General features: G+C 48.5%; 1 protein-coding gene across 9 annotated transcripts in view; it reads left to right on the top strand.

The window, feature by feature from the left end:
• The window catches only part of LOC137525263 (7-methylguanosine phosphate-specific 5'-nucleotidase A-like), a 606,367-nt gene that overhangs the window by 16,748 nt on the left and 567,173 nt on the right, over positions 1 to 22,446 (top strand). For 8 of the 9 annotated variants that reach the window (XM_068246287.1, XM_068246295.1, XM_068246300.1 and 5 more), the window contains exon 5: positions 2,410 to 2,524. The gene's annotated coding sequence lies outside the window, so the exon portion shown is untranslated. Of the gene's footprint in view, positions 1 to 2,409; positions 2,525 to 6,952; positions 7,004 to 22,446 lie in introns of those variants that run through there. The other variant, XM_068246293.1, reaches the window with a different exon arrangement.

Genomic DNA, 22,446 nt, shown 5'->3' on the forward strand with positions numbered 1-22,446 from the left:
ACTGCATACCTTTTACTGCACCTGTGTGACAGCTACACATTGTTCTACCAGCAGTCACTGAATACCTTTTACTGCACCTGTGTGACAGCTACACATTGTTCTACCAGCAGTCACTACATACCTTTTACTGCACCTGTGTGACAGCTACAGATTGTTCTACCAGCAGTCACTGAATACCTTTTACTGCACCTGTGTGACAGCTACACATTTTTCTACCAACAGTCACTGAATACCTTTTACTGCACCTGTCTTTTGTGACTGCACATTGTTATACCAGTTATAGAATTGTTATACACATTGTTATACCAGTCTGTACATACCTGTTAACTGCCCCTGTGTATTTGCACATTGTATTATATACCAGCAGTCAATGCATCCATTTTCACTGCACCTGCGTGACTGCACATTGTTCTACCAGCAGTCATTGCATACCTTTTACTGCACCTGTGTAACCGCACATTGTTGTACCAGCAGTCACTACAACCTTTTCACTGCACCTGTGTAACCACACATTGTTGTACCAGCAGTCACCTTTTCACTGCACCTGTGTAACTGCACATTGTATTAGTCAAGTCAGTGCATACATTTCACTTCATCCCCCCCAATATGGACAAAACAAGAGGCAGAGCCAGAACCAGAGGCAGGCCACCCGGCAGGTCTGTTTGAGGTCAAGGTGGCGTGATTTTGTGTGGCCCTGGACCAAAGTACAGTGTTCAGAAGGCATGTGCCATCAACTCCCAAGATTGCCAGGACGTTGGGAGGTCGTTGCTTCATTGTGGACAGACCAAATTCGATCAGCTGTACACTCAGTTACTGTTGTTCTGTCATTCAGCTACCTCAGCCCGACCATATGGGCCTGAAAACCGCCAATTGCCTGCACTCTCGCCATGGTGTCCACCAGTCCAGCATGGCCGTCACTACACAAATAGCTGTTTGCGGTGCGTTACACAGTGAGTTTAGTCTGTCAGTATGAAGCAGTACACTAATTACACTACATATGCAAGATGTTTTAAAGCACTTTAGGCCTCCAATATAGCAATAAAATGTGATTTCTGCGCTTAAACCCTGCTGTGCGTAAAATCCGGATTTTTCCCCGGGACTTTTGGCGTATATCCCACTTCGCCATGCCCCCTCCAGGTGTTCGACCCCTTGAAACATCTTTTCCATCACTTTAATGGCTACAATTAATGTTTGTAGTTTTGAACGTTTGCCTGCCCATTGAAGTCTATGGCGGTTCAAAAGTTTGCATGTGTTCGGGTTCGAGTTTCGCGAACCAAAATCGGAGGCTCGCGACAACTCTAGAGTGATGCGCATAGCGGCATAGGAGCCCGACGGACTTCTGGGTAAGTAACCCCTCGTCTTCCATGCTCACACCTGCCTTAATCAAGCTTCATTACAATTTTGATTTGAAGTGGCTTTTTCACTCGAAATCCCATGCCTGTCAGGAAGTAAAAAAAAAAAAAAGCGCATTGAAAAGCGCTTATAAAAGCGCAAATCGCCCCGAAAGCGCTGAGGAAAGCACTTACAAAAGCTCTCACAAAAGCGCTCAGCGATTGTGATTCCGTTGGCAATTTATAATGTGAACAAGGCCTAAGTGTGAGGCTGGGCGCACACATACCAGAAACGCTAGAAATGCGTAAATGCGTATGGGCTACAAAATTTGCATAAACCTGCAGCAACACAGAATTATTTGCATCTCATTGACCATCCCTACTAGTGACACAACTACACATCGGGCTTTATTCTTACAGCATACAAGTTATTTAAAAGGACCCTGAGCTCTGAATAAAAATGAAATTTGGACTTACCTGGGACTTCCTCCAGCCCCCCGTAATCCGTGTGGTCTCCCGGCATTCTCCTGGTCCCCTGGCTCTGGTAATCTGGTGACTTCGACTGAAGTTGCCTGTGCTTCTCGCCACGCACGTTGCGCACCATCACGTCAGCTGGCGTAAGAGTCCTGCGAGGTTCAGTCTTAGAGAACCGTGCATGCGCAGGTCTCTTATGCCCACCAGCATGATGAGACACGTTGGGGTGACTTCAGCTGAAGTTGCCAGGTTACCGGGACCAGGAGGACGCTGGGGGACCTCCCAGGCTACAGGGGGCTGGAGGGAGCCTCAGGTAAGTCCAAATTTCATTTTTATTCAGAGCTCAGGGTTCTTTTAATATGCATAAAAGATTACTGTGTATACAAATATATTGTCACAATCAGATAGGTGTATATCCCATTTTATAAATATGGTGACTGCTTTATTGCAGCAGGACAAGTAACTTGTTTTTTGATTGCTTTATTTCATTTTTGTGGACTAAGCACTGCTATCACTGTATATATTTATTTATGATGAATTATTTATGATGACTTGTTATCTGAGAAATAGAACATCATATCAGGTTTTTCTCTTTTAATTACAGTTTAAATGTATTAGGACTCCAGGTACCCAAATCTGCTCCGACTCCACAGCCCTGAACGTTACTGAAGAAAACAAGCACATTTTCAGTCAGTGAAGATTTGAAGGTTGCATGTGAGGTAAACAACCAGATGATACTTATTACACATACACGCAGCTCCCTGCCCCACCGCTGACCTGCTCCACAGCTGGTACGTGACACTTACCGAGCAGGGCTTAGAGAATTGAAGCGTGTTTGATTAGTCAATTACCAAACTTCTGCCTCATGCGGAAAATCTTTACTGAATTTGGAAAAAAAAAGTGTAAAATACCAAATGAGGGCCTTTACCGACCAAAATTATTTTACCAAACTGCCCTTTGTGAATAGAGCCCTTTGATATGCCAAAGTGTCAGGAATGTTTTACCCTCCAAAAATCAGCTAGTAAGAGCTGAAATAGCTAACACTGGTGAGAAGATGACCTGCAATAATCAGCTGTTCAGACATGAAATATCTGACACTGGTAAGAAGCATATTAATATGCTAATTGTGAAATGGTTTAACCTGCAAAAATCAGCTTGTGCTGAAATATTTGACACTGGTGAGAAGACGTATTGAAATGCTGAGTGTGGGAAATGGTTTGACCTGCAAATATCTGGTGAGAAGACATATTGAAATGCTGAGTGTGGGAAATGGTTTGACCTGCAAATATCAGCTTGTCAGTGCTGAAATATTTGACACTGGTGAGAAGACATATTGAAATGCTGAGTGTGGGAAATGGTTTGACCTGCAAATATCAGCTTGTCAGTGCTGAAATATTTGACACTGGTGAGAAGACATGTTGAAATGCTGAGTGTGGGAAATGGTTTGACCTGCAAATATCGGCTTGTCAGTGCTGAAATATTTGACACTGGTGAGAACTGAGAAGACATTGAAATGCTGAGTGTGGGAAATGGTTTGACCTGCAAATATCAGCTTGTCAGTGCTGAAATATTTGACACTGGTGAGAAGACGTATTGAAATGCTGAGTGTTGGAAATGTTTTGACCTGCAAATATCAGCTTGTCAGTGCTGAAATATTTGACACTGGTGAGAAGACATGTTGAAATGCTGAGTGTGGGAAATGGTTTGACCTGCAAATATCAGCTTGTCAGTGCTGAAATATTTGACACTGGTGAGAACTGAGAAGACATATTGAAATGCTGAGTGTTGGAAATGTTTTGACCTGCAAATATCAGCTTGTCAGTGCTGAAATATCTGACACTGGTGAGAAGACATGTTGAAATGCTGAGTGTGGGAAATGGTTTGACCTGCAAATATCAGCTTGTCAGTGCTGAAATATTTGACACTGGTGAGAACTGAGAAGACATATTGAAATGCTGAGTGTGGGAAATGGTTTGACCTGCAAATATCAGCTTGTCAGTGCTGAATCATATATCACACTGGTGAGAAGACATGGAAATGCTGAGTGTGGGAAATGGTTTGACCTGCAAATATCACCTTGTCAGTGCTGAAATATTTGACACTGGTGAGAAGACATATTGAAATGCTGAGTGTGGGAAATGGTTTGACCTGCAAATATCAGCTTGTCAGCGCTGAAATATTTGACACTGGTGAGAACTGAGAAGACATATTGAAATGCTGAGAGTGGGAAATGGTTTGACCTGCAAATATCAGCTTGTCAGTGCTGAATCATATATCACACTGGTGAGAAGACATGGAAATGCTGAGTGTGGGAAATGGTTTGACATGCAAATATCAGCTTGTCAGCGCTGAAATATTTGACACTAGTGAGAAGACATGGAAATTCTGAGTGTGGGAAATGGTTTGACCTGCAAATATCAGCTTGTCAGTGCTGAAATATTTGACACTGGTGAGAAGACGTATTGAAATGCTGAGTGTTGGAAATGTTTTGACCTGCAAATATCAGCTTGTCAGTGCTGAAATATTTGACACTGGTGAGAAGACATGTTGAAATGCTGAGTGTGGGAAATGTTTTGACCTGCAAATATCAGCTTGTCAGTGCTGAAATATTTGACACTGTGGAGAAGACGTATTGAAATGCTGAGTGTGGGAAATGTTTTGACCTGCAAATATCAGCTTGTCAGTGCTGAAATATTTGACACTGGTGAGAACTGAGAAGACATATTGAAATGCTGAGTGTTGGAAATGTTTTTGACCTGCAAATATCAGCTTGTCAGTGCTGAAATATTTGACACTGTGGAGAAGACGTATTGAAATGCTGAGTGTTGGAAATGGTTTGACCTGCAAATATCAGCTTGTCAGTGCTGAAATATTTGACACTGGTGAGAAGACGTATTGAAATGCTGAGTGTGGGAAATGGTTTGACCTGCAAATATCAGCTTGTCAGTGCTGAAATATTTGACACTGGTGAGAAGACATATTGAAATGCTGAGTGTGGGAAATGGTTTGACCTGCAAATATCAGCTTGGCAGTGCTGAAATATTTGACACTGGTGAGAAGACATATTGAAATGCTGAGTGTGGGAAATGGTTTGACCTGCAAATATCAGCTTGTCAGTGCTGAAATATTTGACACTGGTGAGAAGACATATTGAAATGCTGAGTGTGGGAAATGGTTTGACCTGCAAATATCAGCTTGGCAGTGCTGAAATATTTGACACTGGTGAGAAGACGTATTGAAATGCTGAGTGTGGGAAATGTTTTAACCTGCAAATATCAGCTTGTCAGTGCTGAAATATTTGACACTGGTGAGAAGACATATTGAAATGCTGAGTGTGGGAAATGGTTTGACCTGCAAATATCAGCGTGTCAGTGCTGAAATATTTGACACTGGTGAGAAGACGTATTGAAATGCTGAATGTGGGAAATGGTTTGACCTGCAAATATCGGCTTGTCAGTGCTGAAATATTTAACACTGGTGAGAAGACATATTGAAATGCTGAGTGTGGGAAATGGTTTGACCTGCAAATATCAGCGTGTCAGTGCTGAAATATTTGACACTGGTGAGAAAACGTATTGAAATGCTGAGTGTGGGAAATGGTTTGACCTGAAAATATCAGCTTGTCAGTGCTGAATCATATATCACACTGGTGAGAAGACATGTAAATGCTGAGTGTGGGAAATGGTTTGACCTGCAAATATCAGCTTGTCAGCGCTAAAATATTTGACACTAGTGAGAAGACATGGAAATGCTGAGTGTGGGAAATGTTTTGACCTGCAAATATAAGCTTGTCAGCGCTGAAATATTTGACACTAGTGAGAAGACATATTGAAATGCTGAGTATGGGAAATGGTTTGACCTGCAAATATCAGCTTGTCGGTGCTGAAATATTTGACACTGGTGAGAAGACATATTGAAATGCTGAGTGTGGGAAATGGTTTGACCTGCAAATATCAGCTTGTCAGTGCTGAAATATCTGACACTGATGAGAATAATGAGAAGCTAATCAGACATGAAATACTGTATTTTCCGACGTATAAGACACACTTTTTCTCCCCCCAAAATGGGGAGGAAAAGTCCCTGCGTCTTATACGGCAAATGCAGGGAATCCCCGAGTTACCAACGCCCGCAGATACGAACCGCGACCTGCCGCCACGTTGGGGATTCCCTGCATTAGCTCCCTGTATGGTCCGCTTTCCTTCCCTGTGTAATTAGTGTGGCAGCGGCATGTGTGTATCAGAGTGGCCGCCAAGATCACTGCCTGGCTCCCTGTACGGTCAGCTTGCCCAATTTCCCCTCCCCGCATATGTGTGCTTCCTTCCCCCGCTGGTGTGTCCACTCCCCCCAGGTGTCAGCACAGCGGCAGTCATACTTACTCCAGCCGCTCTCTGGGAATGCAGACCTGGTCTCCTCTCTGTCGCTCCTCTAATGATGGCTTCTGTACTACGCGTCATTGATGAAGATCACAAGTTAGCAGAAATTGATTTTTATTGTTTTTTTTTTTTCACAAAGTGTCATTTTCCACTAACTTGTGACAAAAAATAAAATCTTCTATGAACTCACCATGCCTCTCAGTGAATACTTTGGGATGTCTTCTTTCCAATGGGTCTTTTGGGGGTATTTATACTTTCCTGGAATTTTAGCCCCTCATGAAACATGACAGGTGCTCAGAAAAGTCAGAGATGCTTCAAAATGGGAAAATTCACTTTTTGCACCATAGTTTGTAAACGCTATAACTTTTACCCAAACCAATAAATATACACTGAATGTTTTGTTTTTGTGTTTTGTTTTGTTATCAAAGGCATGTAGCACAATAAATTTGGACAAAAATATACAGAAATTTTACTTTGACAAATTTTATCACAGAAAGTTAAAAAAAAATTTTTTTTGACAAAATTCATGTCTTTTTTGATGAATAAAAAGTAAAAATCGCAGCAGCAATCAAATAACACCAAAAGAAAGCTGTATTAGTGACAAGAAAAAGAAGTAAAATTCATTTAGGTGGTAGGTTGTATGCCTGAGCAATAAACCGTGAAAGCTGCAGTGGTCTGAATGGAAAAAAAAGGCTCTGGTCCCTAAAAGGCGAAAAGACTGTGGTCCTCAAGTGGTTAAGACACAATCACCTCTTCTCCTATATTTCCTCTGACAGGATTCTCACTTCAAAGGAAGGACTTATCTAGTGCTCTCCGTTATCTGAGGTATGTGATGTGCCCTGTTCCTCCCTCCAATGCAAATATCCCCATATCCCCGTTCTGTGCTCTGCACAAGAAACTTTACGCACTTGCTCTGCAAGCCAACTACAGGGAGACTCAGCATTTACCGCAAAGCCTCTGCTTTCTCCCTTCATGGAAGTTTTAAAAACGGGTCACCAGCCAGGAGTGTGAAGATCTGACTCCAAACTCTGCAAGCGCTCCTCTCTGCCTCAGATGCAGGTGTCCCGTGCTGTGCTCCATTCTCCTCCATTAACTCTGATGCAGGATGCAGGAAAGGGCACTCACCCTCTGTCCTGCTGGCAGCACTCTGCATACACCGGAGGCGACCTTCTATAGTGAAAGGGTCCTGACTTGATGACCTCATCAAGTAAGGGCCCTTAAAGACACACTGCAGAAGATTGCCGTCACTGTAATGCAGAGCCGTTGGAGGGACAGAGCGCTGCTGCCTGCATCTTATATCAGAGGGACAGAGGAGAAAGGCGCACAACACAGGACACCTGCATCTGAGGCGGATAGGAGAGCGGTAGGGGGAAATCTTTATCGGTGGGAAGGGAGCACAAAAGCTGCAACTTGTATCTCTCCAGGGGGGCCTGCTGGGGCCCGCCCCTTCCACTTAAAGGCGCCTGTAGGCACGTGCCTACAGTGCCTTATGGGAAATCCGGCCCTGTTGAAGGCAGATGCGTCAGGTGTGCCTAGTGTTGGCTCCCTTCCTGCAGGGAACCAACATGGTGAGCTGGGAACGGACATCCCTCTGTGAATGGGTGCCCATTGTTTGCCTGCTGGACAGGGCAATTTTCGATCTGCTGGAAGAGGGAGAGGCAGCCCTGACTTAGCTGGATCAGCACTCAGCTGCGCAGTCCACCTCTCTCAGGAGGAGGAGTTGCACTTGTTGGAGGAGGAGTTGGAGGTTCCTGGCTTGGATGTTGAAGGGGAAATGCAGAGTGCAGCTGCAGTGGTGCGAGGGTGGAGAGGGCATATAAGGGACAACGACAACGGGCACAACAGGAGGAGGACAGGCGTGTTGTCTCAGAGGGTGGTGATGACTATGATGTGTCTGCTGTGGCACACCTCTTCCTCATGGCTGTGCACATGCTGCGGAGTCTGCACAGAGACCCCAGGGTGACCCAGATGCGGGAATCCTGGACCCATGACTGAAGGACAAGCTGGGTCAGTTCATGCAGCGCAGAGACCCAGAGCATCAAACAAGGGAGTTGCAGGGGGCCCTTGTTTGCAGACTGGATAAAACCTTCCAACCCCCCTGCCCCTGTCTAGCCAACACAGCAGCCAGTGCCTGCAGCCCGGAGCAGCAGGTGCCCAGGAGATCTGCTGTGTCTGACTAGGCAACTCTACATAGTAGAACTACCTAGAGAGGAGGTGCCTTCAGCAGCAGCATCCGCCTCTAATCAGCACCAGTGTATGACCCACATGGTGGCAGACTACATGGGGTCCTTCAGCGGGCTTGACACCAAGGCCCCCATTGACTCCATGGAGTACTGGTCAAGAGGCTGGAGATCTGGAGGGAGCTCACGCAGTACACCCTGGAAGTCTTGTCCTGCCCCCTTCTAGCGTGCTGTCTAAAGAGATGCTTTAGTGCGGCCGTTGGCATGGTCACAGAGAATCGCCCTGGTCTGTCCACACAGTCTGTGGACTCACCTTCCTCAAGATGAACCAGGCTTGGGTTAAAGGTGATTTCCTAGCCCCTGCTGTCGGTGAGAGGACATGAGGTGGCTGGGAATAGTGCTATGGCCGACCAACCATCAACAGTACAACCCCCTGCAAATTAAATTAGGCCTGGTTCTTATTATTTTTGCTACGGCACCACCGCTAGGTGCCATACTGTAATACTGCTGCTGTCACACACTACTCCTCTTGCTGCTGCATGTACCTCCTGCTGACTGATTCCACTGCTAGGTTCAACAGAAAAGGCCTCTAACCCTAAGTTCCATTTCTGGGGTACAGTATCTCCAGTTCTTGGAGTGATAGTGACCCCAAATGTGTTGTGCATGTAGGTCAATATGCCCTCTACCTGCATACCCAGTTTCAAGAGCCTGTCTGGTTCCTAGAAGAAAAGGCCTCCAACCGTAGCTTCATTTTTTCTTCTTGGGGGGGGGGGGGGGGGGTTTATCTGCACTTCTGGGGGGTTGCTAGAGACCCCAAACTTGAAGTGCATGTGAGTCAATATGCCCTCTACCTACATACCAAGTTTCAAGAGCCTGGCTGGTTCCTAACAGAAACAGCATCCAACCCTATCCCTTCCTCATAGACTTACATGGAAAGCATCAAAGCATTGTTTTCCACTTTGTTTCCCCTGTAACCCTAACCCCAACCCTATACCTGCCTGGCTGGCTGCGGGGCAAGCTGGCCCAAATCTCTTAACCCTCCACCCCCCACTTACACCAGGGTTAATTTTTTTAACACCCCATGGCACTCCAGAATCCAGTGGTGCTCTCCCCTGTTTGCTGGCAGGACCCACGTTGCAAGCTTGCAGAGCGCCACTGGATCCTGGAGTGAGTGGAGGTTTTAGAAATTAACCCAGGTGTGGGTGCATGGAAGCTTAACAGATTTGGGCCAGCTTGCCCTGCAGCCAGCCGGGTAGGGTTGGGGTTATAGGGGAAACAAAGAAGAAAATTATGCTTTGATGCTTTCCATGTAAGTCTATGAGGAAGTGATAGTGTTGGAGGCTGTTTCTGTAAGGAACCAGCCAGGCTCTTGAAACTTGGTACGCAGGTAGAGGGCATATTGACTCACAGGCACTCCAAGTTTGGGGTCACTACCACCCCCAGAAGTGAAGATACCACACCCCAAAAAATGAAGCTCGGGTTGATGGCCTTTTCTTTTAGGAACCAGACAGGCTCTTGAAACTGGTTATGCTGGTAGAGGGCAAAATCACCCTGTGCCCTGGAATACTGTCTACCTGTGCCCCACCATACTACATCAGCCTGAGCCCTGGCATATAGTCTACCTACATGTACCCCAACATACTACATCACACTGTACCCTGGCATGATGTCTACCTGTGCCCCACCATACTACATCAGCCTGAGCCCTGGCATATAGTCTACCTACATGTACCCCAACATACTACATCACACTGTACCCTGGCATGTCTACCTGTGCCCCACCATACTACATCAGCCTGTGCCCTGGCTTACTGTCTACCTACATGTACCCCAACATACTACATCACACTGTACCCTGGAATACTGTCTACCTGTGCCCCACCATACTACATCAGCCTGAGCCCTGGCATATAGTCTACCTACATGTACCCCAACATACTACATCAGCCTGAGCCCTGGCATGATGTCTACCTGTGCCCCACCATACTACAACAGCCTGAGCCCTGGCATATAGTCTACCTACATGTACCCCAACATACTACATCAGCCTGAGCCCTGGCATGATGTCTACCTGTGCCCCAACATACTACAACAGCCTGAGCCCTGGCATATAGTCTACCTACATGTACCCCAACATACTACATCACACTGTACCCTGGCATGATGTCTACCTGTGCCCCAACATACTACATCAGCCTGAGCCCTGGCATATAGTCTACCTACATGTACCCCAACATACTACATCACACTGTACCCTGGCATGATGTCTACCTGTGCCCCACCATACTACATCAGCCTGAGCCCTGGCATATAGTCTACCTACATGTACCCCAACATACTACATCACACTGTACCCTGGCATGATGTCTACCTGTGCCCCAACATACTACATCAGCCTGTGCCCTGGCATGATGTCTACCTGTGCCCCACCATACTACAGCAGCCTGTGCCCTGGCATGATGTCTACCTGTGCCCCACCATACTACATCAGCCTGTGCCCTGGCATGATGTCTACCTGTGCCCCACCATACTACAGCAGCCTGAGCCCTGGCATATAGTCTACCTACATGTACCCCAACATACTACATCACACTGTACCCTGGCATGATGTCTACCTGTGCCCCACCATACTACATCAGCCTGAGCCCTGGCATATAGTCTACCTACATGTACCCCAACATACTACATCACACTGTACCCTGGCATGATGTCTACCTGTGCCCCAACATACTACATCAGCCTGTGCCCTGGCATGATGTCTACCTGTGCCCCACCATACTACATCAGCCTGTGCCCTGGCATGATGTCTACCTGTGCCCCAACATACTACAACAGCCTGAGCCCTGGCATGATGTCTACCTGTGCCCCAACATACTACATCAGCCTGTGCCCTGGCTTACTGTCTACCTACATGTACCCCAACATACTACATCAGCCTGAGCCCTGGCATGATGTCTACCTGTGCCCCAACATACTACAACAGCCTGAGCCCTGGCATATAGTCTACCTACATGTACCCCAACATACTACATCACACTGTACCCTGGCATGATGTCTACCTGTGCCCCAACATACTACATCAGCCTGTGCCCTGGCATATAGTCTACCTACATGTACCCCAACATACTACATCACACTGTACCCTGGCATGATGTCTACCTGTGCCCCACCATACTACATCAGCCTGAGCCCTGGCATATAGTCTACCTACATGTACCCCAACATACTACATCACACTGTACCCTGGCATGATGTCTACCTGTGCCCCAACATACTACATCAGCCTGTGCCCTGGCATGATGTCTACCTGTGCCCCACCATACTACATCAGCCTGAGCCCTGGCATATAGTCTACCTACATGTACCCCAACATACTACATCACACTGTACCCTGGCATGATGTCTACCTGTGCCCCAACATACTACAACAGCCTGAGCCCTGGCATATAGTCTACCTACATGTACCCCAACATACTACATCACACTGTACCCTGGCATGATGTCTACCTGTGCCCCACCATACTACATCAGCCTGAGCCCTGGCATATAGTCTACCTACATGTACCCCAACATACTACATCACACTGTACCCTGGCATGATGTCTACCTGTGCCCCAACATACTACATCAGCCTGTGCCCTGGCATGATGTCTACCTGTGCCCCACCATACTACATCAGCCTGAGCCCTGGCATATAGTCTACCTACATGTACCCCAACATACTACATCACACTGTACCCTGGCATGATGTCTACCTGTGCCCCAACATACTACAACAGCCTGAGCCCTGGCATATAGTCTACCTACATGTACCCCAACATACTACATCACACTGTACCCTGGCATGATGTCTACCTGTGCCCCAACATACTACATCAGCCTGAGCCCTGGCATATAGTCTACCTACATGTACCCCAACATACTACATCACCCTGTGCCCTGGCATATAGTCTACCTACATGTACCCCAACATACTACATCAGCCTGAGCCCTGGCATATAGTCTACCTACATGTACCCCAACATACTACATCACACTGTACCCTGGCATGATGTCTACCTGTGCCCCAACATACTACATCAGCCTGAGCCCTGGCATATAGTCTACCTACATGTACCCCAACATACTACATCACCCTGTGCCCTGGCATATAGTCTACCTACATGTACCCCAACATACTACATCAGCCTGAGCCCTGGCATATAGTCTACCTACATGTACCCCAACATACTACATCACACTGTACCCTGGCATGATGTCTACCTGTGCCCCAACATACTACATCAGCCTGTGCCCTGGCATATAGTCTACCTACATGTACCCCAACATACTACATCACACTGTACCCTGGCATGATGTCTACCTGTGCCCCACCATACTACATCAGCCTGAGCCCTGGCATATAGTCTACCTACATGTACCCCAACATACTACATCACACTGTACCCTGGCATGATGTCTACCTGTGCCCCAACATACTACATCAGCCTGTGCCCTGGCATATAGTCTACCTACATGTACCCCAACATACTACATCACACTGTACCCTGGCATGATGTCTACCTGTGCCCCAACATACTACATCAGCCTGTGCCCTGGCATGATGTCTACCTGTGCCCCACCATACTACATCAGCCTGTGCCCTGGCTTACTGTCTACCTGGGCCACAACCGAATACATCGACAACAGTGGTGCTCATCCAGAATCTGGATACCCGAACTACCCGGATTATCCAAACTTTTTCAGCAATCCGACCTCGTATTCCAGATAGCGGGCCAAATCCGGAATGCAGTATCCGGATTCACAGCGGTATCCAAATAGGAATTCGGACATCTGGCTCGGATATCCGAATCTAGGTAGCGTAACCACGGAGATGACGTACCTGGCGTCACTGAGCCAATCAGAGAGCTCCCAGCAGAAGCCCTAGCAACCAATCACAGAGGGGAACCCTGGCCAGCCCCTCCTGTATATAAAGTGGCAGCCATGTTGAGGAATCTCGTCCTTGCTTGTGACTGCTCACTGAGAGACATTTCCAGTGCTGTTTGGCTAAGCAAGTGCTTTATACTGTGATAAAACCTAGCATTTGTGCACATAAACACCTGTACTATACCACTCTTATTGTTTTTTAGTTAGCTAACTTGTATTTTGATTTTAGTTAGTGTGTGTGACAGTCAGTCAGATTCTGTGCTGCAGCAGTTGCTAGAGGTCCTGTGTGTGTGCTGTGCACACAGGCCAGGCCTGCTATTAGCCTTAGCTACAGTATAGGTTAGGGAATAGGATTACTGTGTTATTGTGTAGTCAGTACTGCAGTGCTAGTTAGTTGTTAGAGTAGTACTGTGTTATTACAGATTACTGCAGTGCTGCTGTGCTGAGCAGCAGTGTCAGTGTGACAGATAGACCGTTAGTGTGCACTGTCTTCTACTCTGCTGTCTGTCATTCCGTGCTGATTGTCATTAAAGTTCAACACCACTTTCAATAAAGTACAAGTACCCCACATCCATCTGGTGACATCATCACACATAACTTGTACTATGTCTGCAGGCACTGGCAGCCAGGGGAAGGGCAGCAAGGCCAAGAAGAGAGGGAGCAGCATTGCTGCCACAGTCAGCAGTTCTGCCGTGTCAGTGTCCATTCCGCCGCTAGCCACTGGCCGTGGACTCACTGGGCGCCCAGCTGTTAGGGGGAGTCATGCTGCTCAGGCGCAGCAGCTTGTAGCGGCCATTTTTCAGCAGGGTCAGCGGTGCAAATTGGAGGAGAAAGACGCCAAGCCTGTGATGCAGCTGAGGATGGATGAGCAGGCCACCACCAGCTCTACATCTACAACTGAGACCTCCACTCCTGTTCGCAGGATCAGCAGCAGCCCAGCAGTGCCTGGGGACTCCTCACCAGTCATGTCCACCCCAGCAGGCAGCCTACCCTCAGTCAGTGCGCTCTTTACTCCAGGTACCACAAGCGCAATCAGGGCTGTTACGAGAGTTTGAGGAGGATATTCTGGGCACAATGGGGTATTTGGAGGAGTCACAGATGGTGACGGTGGTTGTTGGGGGGGGGGGGTACCTTGCCTCATGTATCAGCAGAAGAGGAGTTTGGGGGGGACACATCATCCTAGCAGTTGTTTGAGGAGGGGGGGGGGAGTATGATGATGATAAAGAGATCAAGGACTGTGACTATCATCCACAGGAGGGGGATGTTAGCTCTGAGGAGGAGGATGATGAGTTGGTGGGTCTGGCACAGAGGATCAGCATCGCAGACATCGGCAGGAGCAGCAATAGGCGTGGAATGCAGGACCCACAGCCTGCTGTTTCATCTTCTGCCACTACCACCAGCTGCACCACTCAACCCCAGGCCCAAACCACCCTAGGGAGAAAAGCAGCAGCAGCATCCCATTCAGGGCGTAAGGGAACATTTTTATACCCAATCTGGCAGTTTAACCACTAAGGGCCCGTTCTCACCTGAGCGGGAATCGAGCGATTCCCGCTCACGGCAAACCGCTAGCGGTTCTGCAAGAACCGCTGAACCGCTACACAATGTAGCGAGTGGCAGTGTTCTCACTGCCACGGTTAGCGATAACCGCAACCGCGCTGCATGCAGCGGTTTGCCGGCGACGAGCATTCCGTGATTAGCGATCGTGAATCGCGATCGCTCCAAAACCGCCGCAGTGTCCAGTGATTTTTCCGCGCTAATCGCGGGAAAATCACTACCGCAAAACGCCGGCGGTAATCGCCGGCGTTCTGCGGTTCTAAGTGTGAACGGGCCCTTAAGGACCAGGCCTGATTTGTGCAGCGTGGGCTCTCCAGCCCACAGCACAGATCAGGTTTGCAGCATGGCGATCAGACTTCCCCCCTTTTTTCCCCACTAGGGGGATGTCCTGCTGGGGGGGGGTCTGATCGCCGCCGGCTGCCTGTGATTTGCGGGGGGGGGGGGGGGGCTCCTCAAAGCCCCCCTCCGCAGCGATTTCCACCCTCTCTGCCCATACGTGTTTCTGCTGCAGGCTATGGGCTGCGCAGGACGGATATCCGGATAGGATAGGCTTCAGCCTATCAGGTGGCAGCGATCCCCGGCCAATCAGAGGCAGCGCCATACGATGTAAACAGCGGGGATTTCTTCCCCGCGTGTTTACATTAAGCGTGCAAGCCGCGATCGGCGGCTCGCAGTCTGTTCACGGAGACACCCTCCCTGAACTGACATGGATGTAATACCACTTACGACCTGCCGACACCCATAGGCGTTAGGCGTTCGTTAGCTGCCCTCAGTGGACAGCCAGTTTTTCACTTGTAATATGTGCCATGTGAAGCTGAGCAGAGGTTGTAATCCCTCCAACTATGGCACCACAGCTTACTTGCACGATCCATGTCCTCCCAGCTCCTCCCGTACTCGTTTGTGCAGGAGGGGAGTCAGAGGCGTGTGCTCCTGCAGTGCGCAGCGCCGGATTGGCCAATACCCAGCCGGCACTACTTTTCATGCACGGCCACCCCAGCACTGCACCGCTTCGCTATGGCCAATGTGGAGCGTGGGCTGGATCATGCGGTGGGTAAGCAGGACCATGTGACCATGGACTCCTGGAGCAGCTGGTTTGGGACAGGCCGCTACCTCTCTTTCACCGTGCATTGGGTCAGTTTGGTAAAGGTGGGTGAGGAGGGGACAGCAGCATAAAGCACAGCAACAATCCAGTGGGTGGTGCCACCCCGCAGCAGGGTCAGGGTAAGTGCAGCAGGTTCTTCTGATCCAGTTCCCCCCTCCAGCAAACCCACCGCCAAACATCCCCGCCTCAGCAGCAGCGTGAAAGCCCGCCACTGCCAAGCGCTGCGGAAGATGGTCAGCCTGGGGAAGTACAATCTCAAAGCAGCCATCGTGCTTCGCTACCAGAGGGAGCAGGAGAGGAGTTGGCTGACCCCCAGAGGCCTGAAAGTTGGAGAGTTGGTGTCCGAAAATGGAGCCAACCTGGTTGCCACCATTCTCCGGGGAAACCTCATCCACATCCCCTGTCTGGCCCACATCCTGAACCTGGTGGTGCAGAAATTTCTGCGTACCTACCAGGGGATGGACACACTTTTGAAAGCGGCAAGGAAACCGGTGGGTCATTTCCACCACTCGGGTGGTGCCTCAGCATCCCTGGAAGGCGTGCAAAAAGAGCTGAACTTGCCACAGCACCATCTGATCATAGACTTTCTAACACGCTGGAATTCCACCCTGGCCATGTTGGAACGTCTGGTTGAACAGAGGCAGGCTGTCAACCAATACCTGGCCAGAGCCACCACGGACACAACCTTGTCTGGGACCGGCACCACCCACCTCCCGAACATCATCCTCAGTGCCGAGTGGGGAAAAATGCAGGTGTGCTTCGTGCTGGCACCCTTCCTGGAGGCCACCAACATGGTCAGCTGGGACCATGCGTCGGTGTGTGAGTGGGTGACCATGGTGTGCATACTGGACAAGGCCCTCTATGCTCTGCTGGAAGTGGGAGAGACAGCCTTGATCCAGCAGGAGCTGCAGCCAGCTGCACAGCCCACCTTTGTGTCTGCACAGTCCACCTCTGTGCATCAGGAGGAGGTGGACTTGGAGGTCCCTGACCTTGAAGATGAGGGGCACAGCCAAGTGCAGCTGCAGTGGTGCGAGGGTGGAGAGAGCAGGAGGAGGCTCAGGGGTCAGATGGAGGACGACAGGCTCTGGGCGTGATGATGATGTGTCAGCAGAGATGGCATCCCTCTTCCCATGGGAGCGCACATGCTGCAGTGCCTGCACAAGGACCCAAGGGTCAAGCAGATGCGTGATCGGGAGGACATGTGGATCACCATGATAATGGACCCACGGCTGAAGGGGAAGCTGCATCAGTTCCTGCCTGTAGGAGGAGACCCTGTGCACCGAATGAGGGACTTGCAGCGGTCCCTGGTTCGGCACTTGGAGGAAGCCTTCCCCCAGACTGCCACCCCCCCCTGCTGTCACAGTCCAGCCAGCACAGCAGCAGGCACCCAACAAACCTGCTGTCTCTGACTAAGGCGCTCTACACAATGCCGGTGCAGCTGCCAACATAGGAGGGTCCTTCAGCAGCATATGGCTCTCAAAGCCCGAACCAGCGCCTGACCCGGATGATGGCAGATTACATGGAGTCCTACAGCGGGCTTGACAGACACCCCTGTGGACCCCTTGGAGTACTGTGTCAAGTGCCTGGATATCTGGAGCGAGCTGGCGCAGTACGTCCTGGAAGTGCTGTTCTGCCCACCTTCCAGCGTGCCTTCAGAGAGGTGCTTCAGTGCGGCCGGTGGTGTGGTGATGGAGAAGCACTCTCTTCTGTTCCCCCAGTCTGTGGAAAGACTGACATTTCTCGAAATCAAACTGGCTTGGGTGGTTGGTGAGTGCCTGGCCCCTGTTGGCAAGAGGGGGACATGAAGTGGCTGGGTATCACTACCTTATCACCCTTTACCACAACAACCTCCTGGCTCAGTCTTGACTAATAAGCCTGGTTCATAATTATTATTATTTTTTTTTTTTACAGCCGTGGTACCAACACTAGGTGCCATGGTGGACTATCTATGCTGCCTACCACATGTTACACTCCTCCTCCTGCCTGTGCTGCTCCCACCACCAGGGTGCATCTACCTACTCCTCCTGCAGCTCCTGTCTGTGGTACCCACCACCAGGGTCCAGACAGAACTATATCTTCTGCCGCCACTGCCACCAGCTATTACGCCACTACAAAAGCTGAATTTTATTGAAAGAAAAAGGTTTAATTTTTTTAAGTCTTATGTCTTTTTAAGTCAATGTCTGAGCTGAAAACGGATGTACCATTTGTGCGTTGGACTTTGGACACAATGTGGGCTGCACAACCGCTGTCTGGAACCAGTCCGATGTTCATTTACAGGTTGGTTTTTTATGTATTATATCTCCCAGCAAACAATTACAGTTTTTCTTAAAAAAAAGATGCTTCATGCATCATTTACTATAACAGAAGTTTTGGAAGCAATGCAAAGGCCACTTCCGGTTTTCAATCTAGATACCAGGATTAACCCGGATAATGGGTTCGGATATCTGGATCTATTCGGACTCCAGAACGGTTTGAATTCGGCTATCCGATCCTCTCCGGATTTCTAGCTATCAGGATTAATTCAGAGTTTAAAAAGGAGTATCCGAGCACCCCTGCTTTTACACACCACCAGTTTCCTGGCAGCCCTGCTGATCTATTTGGTTGCAGTAGTGTCTGGAACACACCAGAAACGAGCATACAGCTAGTCAGGTGTTTGACAATATTGGCCTCAACTCAAAGCATTACTGCATGCGGTAAGGCTGAAAACAGCAGACTTTCAATTCGTAAAGGCTGTTACCGCATGAAAAACTGACATTACCGAGCAGTGAGGAAAATTACCCACTTGGCTGTAGGTACCTCCAACACATGGCAATTATCGTCTGGCTTACCGCTTGTTGAATTTATGAATTGACATTTGACAGTTTTCTGACAACACAGTTGGTGAGGTCTTAACAAGTTACTGACCGCTCTGGTAGGGTATTCCTGCACAGATGGCTCCCTGCACTTTGCATTGAGTCATCTGTGCAGGGAGCCGTAATTACAGCTTGTAACAAAAGAGATATTGCCACACTTCTGCTGTACCGCTCAATGGGCTGCAGTAATTTACCAAACTTCAAAGGCAGCTGTGAAAATCTTTATGAATTAGCACACAAAGGTCTAAAATACCGAATACAGTATTTTCCCGCCCAGATTTTTTTTACCGAACATACTTATGAATTGAGGCCATTGTCAGACGTGACCAGATCTGCTGCATGCTTGTTCAGGGTCTATGGATAAAAATATTAGAGGCAGAGGATCAGCAGGGCTGCCTGGCAACTGGTATTGCTTAAAAGGGAATAAATATGGTAGCCTCCATATAACACCTCGGGTTCATTTTAATGCTCTTCCCAGACTTTACTGCTGAGACCCAGAAGTTCCTGAGATAATTTACTCATGCAAAGCTAAAATTGTGGGAGGAGAACATCAGCTACTCGAGGTTTCCAGCTCCATTTTCAGGCCAGGGAAAGATACTGTAGGTCCCAAAGTGTATCAGAATTGTGTTTCCTCTAAAGTAAGACATCCCCTGAGAATAAGCCCTAGCAGGAATTCCTAGCATGCTTGAAATATAAGACATCCCCCGGATGTAAGCCCTGGGAGCAGCCCACATGACACGCTCAATACAAAGCCTGGATACAGTAGCGCAGCAGTTTAATGTGAGTTTTACAGTCCTGTATATGTGTGTGTCAGGCAATTAGTGTTTTTGTTGGAGCCATCCCTCCTGATCTGTCGTGATAAGCATCAGCAGCACTTCACCTCTTCCCAGGACACAGCTTATCCTATCACAGCTCTTGGGAGCCTGACAGAGTTCTCTGCCTGCAAGAAATAGACTCTTAGCCACATGAGCAGCAGAATCAGTTTCTTGTAAGCGAGAGACAATGGCCTTGATTCATAAAAAGCAGTGCGATAAGAAAAATCTTGTTGGGAAAATACCGCACTCTGTATTTTCCCGGTCTGTGTGCTAATTCATAAAGATTTCCCCAGCTGCCCTTGGAGGTCGGTAAATTACCACAGCCCATTAAGCGGTAGAGTAGAGCAGTGTCTCGATTCTCTCTTTGCCCTGCAGAAATGACTCACACAGACGGCTCTCTCCACTGATGACTCAGACAGACACAGTCTTTCCCTGCCTGCTCAAATGACTCACACAGACGGCTCTCTGGCTCTCTCCACTGATGACTCAAACAGACTTCGGCTCTCTGCACTTTGCATTCATCAGAGCTGTGAGAGCTGTCGGTAACTTGTTAACGCCTCACTAGAAGTGTCGGTAACTACCGCCAGGCTTACCGCTTGTTGCAGGTTTTATGAAGTCGTGCATGGTGTTAGCAGGAAGTCTGGTATAGTGTTAGCAGGAAGTCTGGCATAGTGTGAGCAGGAAGTCTGGCATAGTGTGAGCAGGAAGTCTGGTATAGTGTGAGCAGGAAGTCTGGCATAGTGTGAGCAGGAAGTCTGGCATAGTGTAAGCAGGAAGTCTGGCATAGTGTAAGCAGGTAGTCTGGTATAGTGTAAGCAGGAAGTCTGGTATAGTGTAAGCAGGAAGTCTGGTATAGTGTAAGCAGGTAGTCTGGTATAGTGTAAGCAGGAAGTCTGGTATAGTGTAAGCAGGAAGTCTGGCATAGTGTAAGCAGGAAGTCTGGTATAGTGTAAGCAGGAAGTCTGGTATAGTGTAAGCAGGAAGTCTGGCATAGTGTAAGCAGGAAGTCTGGCATAGTGTAAGCAGGAAGTCTGGCATAGTGTAAGGAGGAAGTCTGGCATAGTGTAAGCAGGAAGTCTGGCATAGTGTGAGCAGGAAGTCTGGCATAGTGTTAGAAGGAAGTCTGCATAGTGTAAGCAGGAAGTCTGGCATAGTGTGAGCAGGAAGTCGTGCATAGTGTGAGCAGGAAGTCGTGCATAGTGTGAGCAGGATGTCTGGCATAGTGTAAGCAGGAAGTCTGGCATAGTGTGAGCAGGAAGTCGTGCATAGTGTAAGCAGGTAGTCTGGTATAGTGTAAGCAGGAAGTCTTGTATAGTGTAAGCAGGATGTCTGGTATAGTGTGAGCAGGAAGTCTGGCATAGTGTGAGCAGGAAGTCTGGCATAGTGTGAGCAGGAAGTCTGGCATAGTGTTAGCAGGAAGTCTGTGATAGTGTTAGCAGGAAGTCTGGTATAGTGTAAGCAGGAAGTCTGGTATAGTGTTAGCAGGAAGTCTGGCATAGTGTGAGCAGGAAGTCTGGCATAGTGTTAGCAGGAAGTCTGGCATAGTGTAAGCAGGAAGTCTGGCATAGTGTAAGCAGGTAGTCTGGCATAGTGTAAGCAGGAAGTCTGGTATAGTGTAAGCAGGTAGTCTGGTATAGTGTAAGCAGGAAGTCTGGTATAGTGTAAGGAGGAAGTCTGGTATAGTGTAAGCAGGAAGTCTGGCATAGTGTAAGCAGGAAGTCTGGCATAGTGTAAGCAGGAATTCTGGCATAGTGTAAGCAGGAAGTCTGGCATAGTGTAAGCAGGAAGTCTGGCATAGTGTAAGGAGGAAGTCTGGCATAGTGTTAGCAGGAAGTCTGCATAGTGTAAGCAGGAAGTCTGGCATAGTGTGAGCAGGAAGTCGTGCATAGTGTGAGCAGGATGTCTGGCATAGTGTAAGCAGGAAGTCTGGCATAGTGTGAGCAGGAAGTCGTGCATAGTGTAAGCAGGTAGTCTGGTATAGTGTAAGCAGGAAGTCTTGTATAGTGTAAGCAGGATGTCTAGTATAGTGTGAGCAGGAAGTCTGGCATAGTGTGAGCAGGAAGTCTGGTATAGTGTGAGCAGGAAGTCTGGCATAGTGTGAGCAGGAAGTCTGGCATAGTGTGAGCAGGAAGTCTGGCATAGTGTTAGCAGGAAGTCTGGTATAGTGTAAGCAGGTAGTCTGGCATAGTGTTAGCAGGAAGTATGGCATAGTGTTAGCAGGAAGTCTGGCATAGTGTTAGCAGGAAGTCTGGCATAGTGTGAGCAGGAAGTCTGGCATAGTGTTAGCAGGAAGTCTGGTATACTGTAAGCAGGAAGTCTTGTATAGTGTTAGCAGGAAGTCGTGCATAGTGTGAGCAGGAAGTCGTGCATAGTGTGAGCAGGAAGTCTGGTATAGTGTGAGCAGGAAGTCTGGTATAGTGTTAGCAGGAAGTCTGGTATAGTGTTAGCAGGAAGTCTGGTATAGTGTAAGCAGGAAGTCTGGAATAGTGTAAGCAGGAAGTCTGGCATAGTGTAAGCAGGAAGTCTGGCATAGTGTTAGCAGGAAGTCTGGCATAGTGTGAGCAGGAAGTCTGGCATAGTGTGAGCAGGAAGTCGTGCATAGTGTAAGCAGGTAGTCTGGTATAGTGTGAGCAGGAAATCTGGCATAGTGTGAGCAGGAAGTCGTGCATGGTGTTAGCAGGAAGTCTGGTATAGTGTGAGCAGGAAGTCTGGCATAGTGTGAGCAGGAAGTCTGGTATAGTGTAAGCAGGAAGTCTGGCATAGTGTAAGCAGGAAGTCTGGCATAGTGTAAGCAGGAAGTCTGGCATAGTGTAAGCAGGTAGTCTGGTATAGTGTAAGC

The sequence above is a fragment of the Hyperolius riggenbachi genome, chromosome 7 (assembly GCF_040937935.1).
Source record: "Hyperolius riggenbachi isolate aHypRig1 chromosome 7, aHypRig1.pri, whole genome shotgun sequence".
NCBI lineage: Eukaryota > Metazoa > Chordata > Amphibia > Anura > Hyperoliidae > Hyperolius > Hyperolius riggenbachi.